The sequence below is a fragment of the Zonotrichia leucophrys genome, chromosome 8 (genome assembly GCF_028769735.1).
Source record: "Zonotrichia leucophrys gambelii isolate GWCS_2022_RI chromosome 8, RI_Zleu_2.0, whole genome shotgun sequence".
Taxonomy (NCBI): Eukaryota; Metazoa; Chordata; class Aves; order Passeriformes; family Passerellidae; genus Zonotrichia; species Zonotrichia leucophrys.
In genome coordinates this window covers 25994196-26004957 of record NC_088178.1, presented here as the reverse complement: position 1 = coordinate 26004957, position 10762 = coordinate 25994196, and positions in this window count along the sequence as shown.

The following is a 10762-nucleotide window of genomic DNA, read 5'->3' as shown; positions in this document are numbered from 1 at the left end:
CCTCCCCAGCCCACTCATCATCCCCTTCTGCCCCCATCACCCCAGCCAGGGGCACTCGGTTAGACTTACCTGAAAATATCAGTATTTTCCCCAGAGCCGCAGGTGCCGACACCAAGCTCACAATCCGGAAAAACCTCGGCAAACTTCTCCAAAACCAATCCAATCCACTCCCTGGCTTTTCTGCCTTTGAACTACCTCTGACAGGTCTTATCACAAACTCCCTTTTTGTCCCTTTTTTTTTTTTATACAAGGAAATAAAATGCAAATCGCCGTGTCACTGCATTAATGACTGTTGGGTTTAGTGGACCTGTTGTTCTATTTGTGTTTGATTTTAACGACTGTTGGGTTTAGTGGAGGTGTTGCTCTGTTTGTATTTGATTTACACACTTTCACGAGTGACTCTTGGTTATCAGCCTACAAGAGTTTGATCAAAGCTCTTGGCAGGCACCGGCAGCACAAGTATTGCCACTGGAAAGCCAGAGGAGAAATAATTGAGCCATTTCAACAGGAAATAAAACCCCGCTCTTTTTTTGGTAAATAAGAATAACAAAGCACTGAAACAGGGCAAAAGCCCCCGTCTCAGCCGCCTAAATTTTAGGCTGGTTGTGGAAAATGTTCATCAAAATCCTGGACCCAGGCAGAGGGGAGGTGGGACACCGGGATACCTCTGCAAGGGCTGGGCCGGGCAGGGGTGGAGATGGGGCCCAGCTCAGGGTGATGATCCCCCGAGGGGGTTTGGAGCCTTTGGGGGATGGAGGGGGCTCTGCATTGCACCAGGTGATTGATCCGATTATGGTGATGGAGAGTCTCTCTGGAAGAAGATTGTTGCCTGAGGACTTTAACCCCGCTGAGCGTTCGCTGCTCAGCTAGTTGGATAAAATCTGCATTCCTCATTCCAAGAGCAGGAACAGAGAGGCCCTTCCATGTCTTGCAGGTGGCTTTGCACACCCAGATGCGATTAAATTCCGTCTTTTCAGAAAACAACATTTCCTTTAAAGCACTCACTGTTGGGACAGCAAATAAGATATTTCGCACCAGGATGGTTTTCTACCCACAGCCCAGGTGCCCTGCAAACCAGATGGCAGCAGGCATCCTCCAGAACATCTCCCCACCTTTAGCACGCAGGCCCCTGGCCAGGAAGATCTTCAGGGATCTCTCCCTCCCTCCTTAGGACTTGTTTGTTTCTGCAGCCAGAGATTAGGATCAAAAGGTTTGTGAAAACGATTCTTCCCACTCGCCAGAGTCGGAGGGAACAGCACAATCAGAAACACTTCAGATGCTTGACCCACGCTCGAGCCTGCAAACAAAAGTTACAAGGAGAGGCTGATGTTTTCCAGGCCCAATTAGCATAATGTTGTAATTCCCGAGCTCTCGGGCTGCCTGCATCCCTTCGCCCCGGCCGGCTCCGGCTCCCTCCTCCTGCTCCATCACCATATGCCCGTCTTTTACAGTTCTTTGGTGCGTGATGCTCACAGAGTGGATAATTAGCTAAATGAATTAATTGACATTCATACTTGTAATTAGCAACCGGTTACAAGCAGCTATTCTCCTTGGGACGGCTAAAATTTCTCGGGGATTGGTGTTAAAACACTGGAAAATCGTTCGGGGCGGATAACCGGGCGGGCCGTGAGCGCGGGTGGCGACCGGGCTGTGAGAGCCGCACGGCGGTGAACAAGCCCGAGCAAAAGCGGAGCAGGCTGTGGAACGCGTTGGATGGATAGTGTTGGATGTGCCGCTGCTGCTCGGGAGGAGGAGGAGGAGGAGAAGTTTCCAGCTTCGGGAGGAACGCGGGCCAGATGGGCGGCTCCAGCCCGCGGCTCCCGGCTCGCCCTTCCCACCCTTCCCAGCCCCGCTTGGGGGGAGCTCGCAGCCAGGCCCCGGTAAAGAGGAGGCTGCTCGGGCAAAGCAATGGAAATTGGATGTCGTGAGTGTTAATTGAACCATTAATTACTGCTGAGAGGGGGAAAAAAAGTGACCTATTGGTTTTATCGCTTCTTGGAGTGGCTGGGAGGATGAAGTGCTCAGGCGCTCGGCAGTGGGGGAAAGGGGCTGTGGTATGAAGTTATCTTTGTTGAAATGTAGGTTTTGTCAGATTTTTAGGGGATGCTGGAGATGCAGCCACAGCTAATCCCAGCACCCTGTGGGACCCACACTAGGGACTGGGTTAGTGGACACTGAGCAGCTCTGCTGTGCTGCTAGGGAGACCACAACAGGGGCTTGGGCAGGATAACAGGGGCTTGGGCAGGATTTCAGGGGTTTGGTATCCTGTGGGGGAGACCACAACAGGGGCTTGGACAGGCTTTCAGGGGCTTGGTCTCCTGTGGGGGAGACCACAACAGGGGCTTGGACGGGCTTTCAGGGGCTTGGTCTCTTGTGGGGGACACCACAACAGGGGCTTTGACAGGATTTCAGGGTGTCCCAAACTGCAGGATCCCACTCCCAGCCATGGGGTGCAGTCATCACCCACAAGCCTTGACAATCTGCCCCCACAGCCCCTAAGAGGAGATCACCCCACAGCCCCAGAATGTAGCAGGGGTGGGTGAGCTGAAGGTCTCTTCTCCCTGGAAAATGCCCCCCAAAACCTGAGCACTGATGGGAAGGAGGGAGGGCAGCACTCAGGCATCGCCACACAAATGGTTCGTTATGGAAAAGAGGAGAAAAAGTGATGCTAATGCACTTCATAAATCAAACTCTCACGTCCTGCTGCATCAGGAGCTCTGCACCAGCAGGGAGCAGAGCCTGGGCTGGGGCTGCAAGGGACACTGGGGAGGATGAGCCCTCCAAGCTCCCAGGGACAGCACTGCGGTGCCCTGCCCTGTGCCACCCTCTCATCCTGGCAGGCTCTGCTGCCCAGCTCGGGCTGGCACAGGGGCAGTGGCACAGGGTGACAGCACGGGGTAATAAAGGAACCCCGCGAGCCTGGGTCTCACTCAGAGAAGGGCTCTCCCACGGCTTCTGGCACAGGCTCAGGGCTGCATGGCTCTGCCAGGAGCCCTGTTCTTGGCTCCTCCAAGCTATCAGAGCTTTAGATTTCCCTGGCAGAGCCTGGGGTTTGACTGCTGGGGAAAGGGACCAAAAAAAAAAGCCAATCTCAGAAGAGAGGCAGTGGGAAAGGCTGGGCCAAGGAGTTGTCATGCCACCCCTTCAGCTACTACACACCCCAGTGTGTTCTCAGACACGCTGCACAAGATAGCAGGGAGGCTAATTTTTCTTTAGCTGCAGGCAAAAAAAAAAAAATCAATTACAAGGTAACCTATTTTTCAACTCCTCCATTGGTATTTACTTAATTCCAAGGCCGGCTTGCCCACCCTGCCAGGGAGAGGATGAGGGAGGCCATATGCCAGGGGCTGAGCCAGGCTCACGGTTGAGTTTGGGTTTAATTGAGGCACCAAAGCTCAGAGAAATGGGGTTTGTTTGAACGGGACAGCACGTGGCATGGGGCACCCAGGCAGAGTCCAGCCCTGGTGGGATGGGAGCAGGAAAAGCCCAGGAGGAAGCAGGACTTTCTGGAGAAGGTTTGGGAGGTGCTGGTGGCCCATGTGGGCAGGGACTGGGGGACCATGGGGACAGGAATAGCTCCAGGCAGAGTCCCAGGGAATCCCTGGGGACAGGAGCACTCAGGGGGTACATGAGGACAGGGCCATCCCAGGACAGCCCATGAACACCTGGACATCCGGAGGGGTTACACAGACACAGGACACTGGGGGTACACAGGGACATTCCTGGACACAGGGACATAGGATCCCGTGGGTACACAGAGACAGGGACCTCTGGGGGGACCCACGGACACAAGACGTGGGGGGACATACGGACATGGGGGGAAACACGGAGGACACATGGACACGGGGGGACACTTGGACACAGGAGGACACCTGAACACGGGGGGACACATGGACACAGGACATGGGGGGACACACGGACACAAGGGAACACTCAGACACGGGGGGACACACGGACACAGGATATGAAGGGGACAACACATGGACACAGGGGAACACACAGGACCCGGGGGGACACACGGACACGGAGGGACACTTGGACACAGGACACGGGGGGATATCGGACACAGGACACGGGGGGGACACACGGACACGGGGGGACACATGGACACTCGGGGACACACGGACACGGGGAACACTCTCTCACTCGGGAACACTCGGACACGGGGTGGGACACGGACACAGGGGGACACACGGACACGGGGTGGGACACGGACACGGAGGGACACACGGACACGGGACGCCCGCGGGTCCGGGCGGTACCGGTGCCGCCGCATGCCGCCAGGGGGCGCCGTTGCTCCGAGCGGCGGCGCGCACCCCCCGCTCCCCCCGCGGCCGCTGCCGCCCCGGCCCCGGCCCGGAGCCGCGACCCGCCCCGCCCGTCCCCGCCCGTCCCCGCCTGTCCCCGCGGCCGGGGGCGGGCACCGCGGGGGGACGGCGCCCTCCGGTACCCCCGGGCCCCCGCGGAGCGGGGAGAGGGCGGCAGGGAAGGGAGGGGGGGCACTGTGAGGAGGAGGGGGCGGGGCGGAGCGAGGCTCGGCCAATCAGCGCGCGGCGGTTTCAAGAAGCCCCTTCCGCGCCCCGCCCCGCCCGCGCGGCGCCGTGCGGCCCCCGGGGGGGACCCGGCCTGAGGGGGGAGGGACCCGGACCGGGACCGGGAGAGGAACCGGTACCGGGACACGGCCCCAGTGCCCGCCCTCCCGCTGCCCTGGGGGACGGCATCGCCCCCACGCGTGCCCGCGGCCGCGGCGCTTCGGGTGCCGCCAGCGCCGGGCTTCGCCTCCGCGTCCCGGGCTGCCGGGGCAGGGTGGCACTCGCCCTCAGGTGATGGTGGGGACGCCCCCCAGGCCTTTATGAATAATGCAGCGTTATTAATTATGCAATTTAATTAATTATGCGCATGCAGCCTCTACCAGCGGATCGCTGCTGCTGCCTACATTAAAAGCCAAAAGGCTGGTTGGGGTGCTGCACCGCGGAGCCGCTCAGGGCACCGACGATGTTTGGGCACCGGTGATGTTTTGGCACCGGGGATGTTTTGGCCAACGCCGAGCTCCCTCCAACCGCCGGCACAGCTGCGCGGGTAAACAGGAAACCCCAACACCGCAGCTCCGGCCAGAGGCAGAAACCCCGAGCCCACGGCAGGCAAATAAATGCTCCTTCCCAAAAACAGGAGCGGCTCGGCGGCCGTGGGGATGGGTGGGTGGCAGAGCCCCCCGGCAGCGCTGCCTGCGCCGGCTTCATTTGAATGCGAGCCATGCAGAGCGCTCGCCACCGCCACTGAGGTGTGGAAATCTCGCCCAGACGAGGAGGGGGTTCTTCCTGCTCTCTCAGGTTTAGAGGGAAAAAACAGCCTTATTAGAAGAAAGGGAATTTTAGGCACCAAATCCAGCCGCTCTCAAAGGATGCACAGCACTCCAGGGAGGCTGTGAAATGGAGAGGGTAGTTTTGGAGGGGTGCAAGGGAGTGTGTTGGATGGAAGCCCCTCTCCCGTCCTCCACATTAGCGTCTCCAGCAGTCATCATGGAGTTTTGGTTTTCCCGTGGGAAAAGGGAATACCAGGCTGGCAGCAACATGGGAAAATAAAACAACCTATATCTTGGTCAAATTTAAAGTTCAAAATCCAAACTGCCAGCAGCGGTGCCTGGTGGGAGGACAGTCCTGCAACAGGCTGGGGTGCAGTGTTCCAGGCAGGAATGCAGCCTGTCCAGCCAGGATGGCAGTGGTGTCCATGTGCCAGAGCACACTGCCCACATACCCACTATGAACAAGGGCCACGTCACTTTGGGGGCTCACGGAGCCTTTAAAGGTACTGCACCTTTGTAAGTGCAGGGCACAATTAAGGATGGAAATTTTAAAAATGTATTTTTTTTTACAGGTGATGTTCTAGCAGAGTATTCCCAGTGAACTGACAAAGCACAGGCTTTCTTCCCAGCAGTGGGCACCCTAAAGAGCCCCAGGTGGAAGCTGCCAGGCAGTGATGGACCAACAGCTCAAGGAAGGGGCCAGGAGAAGGGAAGCTGCTCTGGGAGGTCAGGAAAGGCCAGCTAACCACCACAACTCGGGAGCATTTTGATATCCTGACGAGCCCCGGTGCCAGGGGATTGAGGGCACCTTTCTGCCCCCGAGAAGTCAGGGATGGGTGCAGGGATGTCGCCAGCCCAGGCCAGAAGCAATAAAGTGCCTGGAGTGATGCAGCAAAACAGGATGGAGTCGCGTGTCGAAATAAATCATCCATGGAGGCAAGGCAGGGAGGAGGAGGAGGAGGAGGAGGTTTGCTGCTCTCAAGCCTCCCTGTGTCTAACAAAGCCTCAGAAACCCCAGGTGGGCAGCAGGAGCCGGGGCAAGATCCATCCAGCCGTGGCCCCAGCTGTCCCAGAGCGGAGCCGCTCCTGGCCAGGCATCCCGCTGCTCCAGCTCTCCCAGGAGCTGCTTTTCCCATCCCTTCCCAGCTCCCGCGGCTTCACCTTGTGGCAGGCAATGCACAGAGCTGCCAGGAGTGATAAAATGGCTGTCCCCCAAATTTATGGAGTTTATCTGTGAATAACTCTTGGAGGTGAAGCGGCCGTTGCGCCGGGCAGGAGGAAGGCTTTGCTTGGGGAAAAGCTCTCCCAGGGGCCGTGCAGGGCAGGCAGGAGCCCAGAGCCGGTCCCAGGAGCCCAGAGCCGGTTCCAGGAGCCCAGAGCCAGTTCCAGGGCCAGCAGGGACGTGCCCTGTGCCCCCCAGCTCGCAGGGCTGGGGCATGGCCGGGGTGAGCTCGCCGCTGGCCCACGCTGGGGGAAGCCGAGGGCTCATTTCCCATCTGCAGCGTGTTTATTAGGAGCTAAGTCATGAAGAGGCTTTGGCACATCTCCGTGGCTCCTGCCGAGCGTGTTTAGCACAGCAGAGATCGCTGCTTCCTCCAGCAGCACGTGCGTGCCCGGGATTTCCGTGCTGGCCAGGCGTTGTGCCCCATGCTCCCTTCCCATGCCAATCTTTTCTTCTGCCCCACAAAAAAAAAAAGTTGTATCCATGAGGTATGGAGCAGCACCCTGGTTCCTGGGGAAGCACAGCTGAGGCTGAGCAGGCTGGAGCCTCCCCCTCATACCCCCTCCCCACTCTGCTGCAGTAACATCCATCCGAAGTTTCTGAGCCTCTTCTAATTTTGGAGGCCGTTAGCAAAGCAGGCACTGTTGCAGCCAAAGGAGGCTGCCAATGTTTCCTTTAAAAGCTGCTTTCACTCCGAAGGACTCTTCTAGATGGTTTGCTTTTAATAGCAGGCTGCAGGGTGCAACGCCCAGCTCGTGGCCGGGGCTCTCTTTGGAGCAGGAAGGGACTGGATGGCACTGGGAGCAGGGCTGGGGACGTGCAGGGAGCCACACACATCCATGGTGGGCCGTGGCAGTGCACACGTGCATCCCTTTCCTGGTTCAGAGCAGCAAAGATCCTCACCCCCTTGCAGAGCTGATCCCACTGCAGCCCATTTCCTCTTTTTTTCCCTCACCAGCTTGTGGGGAAATCTTTCTAGCAGAGGGGGACAGATCCAGCTCCTACCCATGGTGCTATCTCAGAGGAGAAGGAGAGGCCAGAGGAGCCATGGAGAAGCAGGAGGCAGTGAGGTCAGCATGCTGGTAGGTGTGAGTGCTTTGCAGAACCCAATTGCTGCTTCAGTGTAACCAGATTCAGGAAAATGAAGCTGAAGTGTGAAAAATGAAAGTGAAAAGATAGGAACCAACCCACGGCTATTTATTCTAAAAATACTGACCTAAATACTTAAGCGCACATATAAAAGTAGTTGTCTTTGCTGATTTCCTTTATGAGAGTCTCCTGGTTTGGTTATTATTTCACTCAGAAACCAGAAGATGAGGATTTTTTGGAGACATGGAGACTGTGTTCCAGCCTGGCACTCCAGAAGTCTTTTGCCCAAAGCTGTATGCCCAAATGTCATCTGAAAGCCCAGCTTTGAAATTCATTCATTAAGCTAACGAGGCCCTGTGGTGAGCTGATCAGAACAGGAAAGGTTTTGGCAGAGTCTCTGCAGTGGCTCTCGTGTTTCTCCGTGGGTGGGATGATGGCAGTGGCCATGGGCATACTGTGGGCATGGCAAAGCCCCCAGAAGAAATCTGGGAGCAGAGGGAGGCACTGGGGCGGTGGTCTTGGCACAAAGCTTCCCTCAGCTCGTGGCATTGGCAGAGCTGGGCTGTTGTACACATCTGGGCTGGGGTTCACATCTGGGCTGTTGTTCCCCTGGGCTGTTGTTGCAGGCGTTCACCACCCCTGCCCCCTCCCCACTCATCTGGCAGCAACCAGGGCCAGGATGTGGGGAGGCTGTGGGCAGCCTAAGTACTGAGCCTGGCTCAGTGCAAAACTCCCGGGCACCACTGACACGACATGGGAGCACCTCTCCTGCAGGCAGCCCTCTCACTGGGCATTTTGGGGTTTCCAAAAGCACATCCCTGGAGGTGTCTGGGCCAAGCAGTGGGGTGGATGCTGAGGGAGGCCCAGGTGCAGGAGCCCAGGCAGTGCACAGGGATGGGCCCTGCATGGTCACAACCCCCAGTGCAGCACTGTGACCTGCTCTGCACGACCTTCCTGGGGAAGATTATGAAAGTGCATTACGTGTGGAGGCAAAACGGATGGAGGAGCAGGCAGGAGTGCTGGGTCAGCAAGTCGTGCAGGCTGGATGAGCGGTGAGTGCTCAGAGGGAGAAGGAAGACACCAGGCTGAAAACAGTAAAGGTAAAAGCTGGGAGGGGGGAAGTGGCTCCCTGCCTGAAGGTCCCAGAGGGGAGAGCCGGTCACAGCGCTTCCATAGGACAAAGTGAAGGTGCAAGCCAGGAGAACATGAGCTTGATAAAATGGGTAGGATTGGGGTTTTTTCAGTTAGAAAAAGGGGTGTTCAGTGCCGTGTGGGAGCGGGAAAGGGCTGCCTTTGGAGCGTGGTCTATGGCCTGGGTGTGGGTCTGTTCCATACAGCATTCTGCAGAGCAGGGGATGGATGAACACCAGCCAGGTCTCCTCACTGCCTGCTGGGAAGCGAGGTGGCCATGCATGGCTGGGTGTGTGAGCAGAGCCAGAGCAAACCTTCCAAGCAGCAAGAGCTGAGTTTGAAACCTTGGAGGATGTTGCAGAGGTGAGTGTCCCTGAGGACACTGGCTCCAATGGCAGGCTGCTGACTGGAAAGCCTTCCCCATAGCCCTGAGGTCCCTCTTCCTCCCACAAAACTCCCAGGAGCACTGGAGGAAACCCTCGTGGGCAGCAGAGCCAGTTGGACCACAGTTCACCCTGCAGCAGCTTTTTACCTAAAATAAGGCTGCTAAAATAAGTACCCAAACTGTCACCGCGCTGGCAGCAGATTTACAGCTCCATGCACGCACCTGGCACTGCTCCACCCTGCTGGGGAGCACCCACGGGGCAGCAGGGGAAGGTCTGCAGCAAACCCAAGGTCACCCTGTGTCCGAGGGGCTCTGGCCCCATTGCAGGGCGCTGGAGGGGGCGGCTGGCTCGGGCACTGCTGCCGGCACATATCAGGCGGAGACAGATGGAAGAGGTGACAGATAAGGGACTCAGCCTGGAGAAGGAGCAGGAGAGATAGGACCCAAAGGCTCTGCCCCAGCAGAGAGAGAACGCTCAAACCAGCCCCAGCAGAGCTGGATTTAGATCCTGTAATGCTGGCTGGGCGCCTGTTCCCTGCCTAAACCCCTCCTTGCCCAGGGCAGGGGGTGAGGAAACCACTAGAGTTGAACTGCAGATTCTTGGTGGGGCTTCTGCCTGGCTCCCAAGGCAGCTGAAAACTGCTGCTACTCTGGAGAGGCTGCCACCCTTCACTTGAGAATGGCTGGGCACAGCTTGGAGGCTGTCCTGTGGGGTGGCTGAGAAAACTCCAAGATGGGCACCATCCCATCATCTGTGGGGTCTGCAGGCACACACAGCTCTGCTGGAAGGGTCCCTGCTATGCCATTGCCATAGGAGACTGACAGGCAGCACTGAGATGTGACCTCTTGAGGCATCCTCACTTCATGCCCTGCTTGGCCCCACGTGGCAGCCACCAGAGCTCAGCCACAGGGAAGGAGCAGGGTCAGACACAGACAGCACCGTGTGTGAATGTCAGCAGCACTGCTGCGAGCCAGGCTGGGGCTGTCACCCTGCAGGACCACAGCTCCTGCATGCTGGTTTGCGTGGGGAGAGGTCCCTTGCAGGGAGATGCAGGTTAGTGGCAAAGGAGTGGGAACGAGGAGAACCAGACTCACCCAGAGCAGCCTGCACTGGCAGGAGGTGAGCAGAGGTGACACCTTGTCAGGGTAACCAGGGTCTGACATTTTGGGTTCTGCCTTTGCCCCTTTCCTCAGGAGTCAAACCACAAGCGTGAGTTTGGGGCTTGCAAGTTGCCTGTGCTCCTCAGACAGGGCAGTCCTCCTCAGCTTTGTCTCTTTCTCCCTTTGTGCCTTCTACCTCTGTTAGTCTCCTCTGCAATGACAGGAACCCACAGAGTGAAACCCCAGCTATGGGAATGCAGCATGGTTTCCCAGCTTTCCCAGGGGAAAGCCCAGGAGCTGTGTCCCACACGGGTGCTCCTGGGCTCCTTTGCAGTGCCTGCCTGCAGCCGAGGTTAGTGCAGGAACTGCGGGTGAGGAATGGGAGCTGCCACGCTGGGAGCTGCTGGGGAATAGCTGCCACGCTTTACATTCACAGCCCATCTATTTTGCAATAACTTCACCGTGATGTTCCCACATAGACAAGCCTAAGCTAGCATAGATAATGAAATGGGTTAAAGGAGACAGGCGGAGG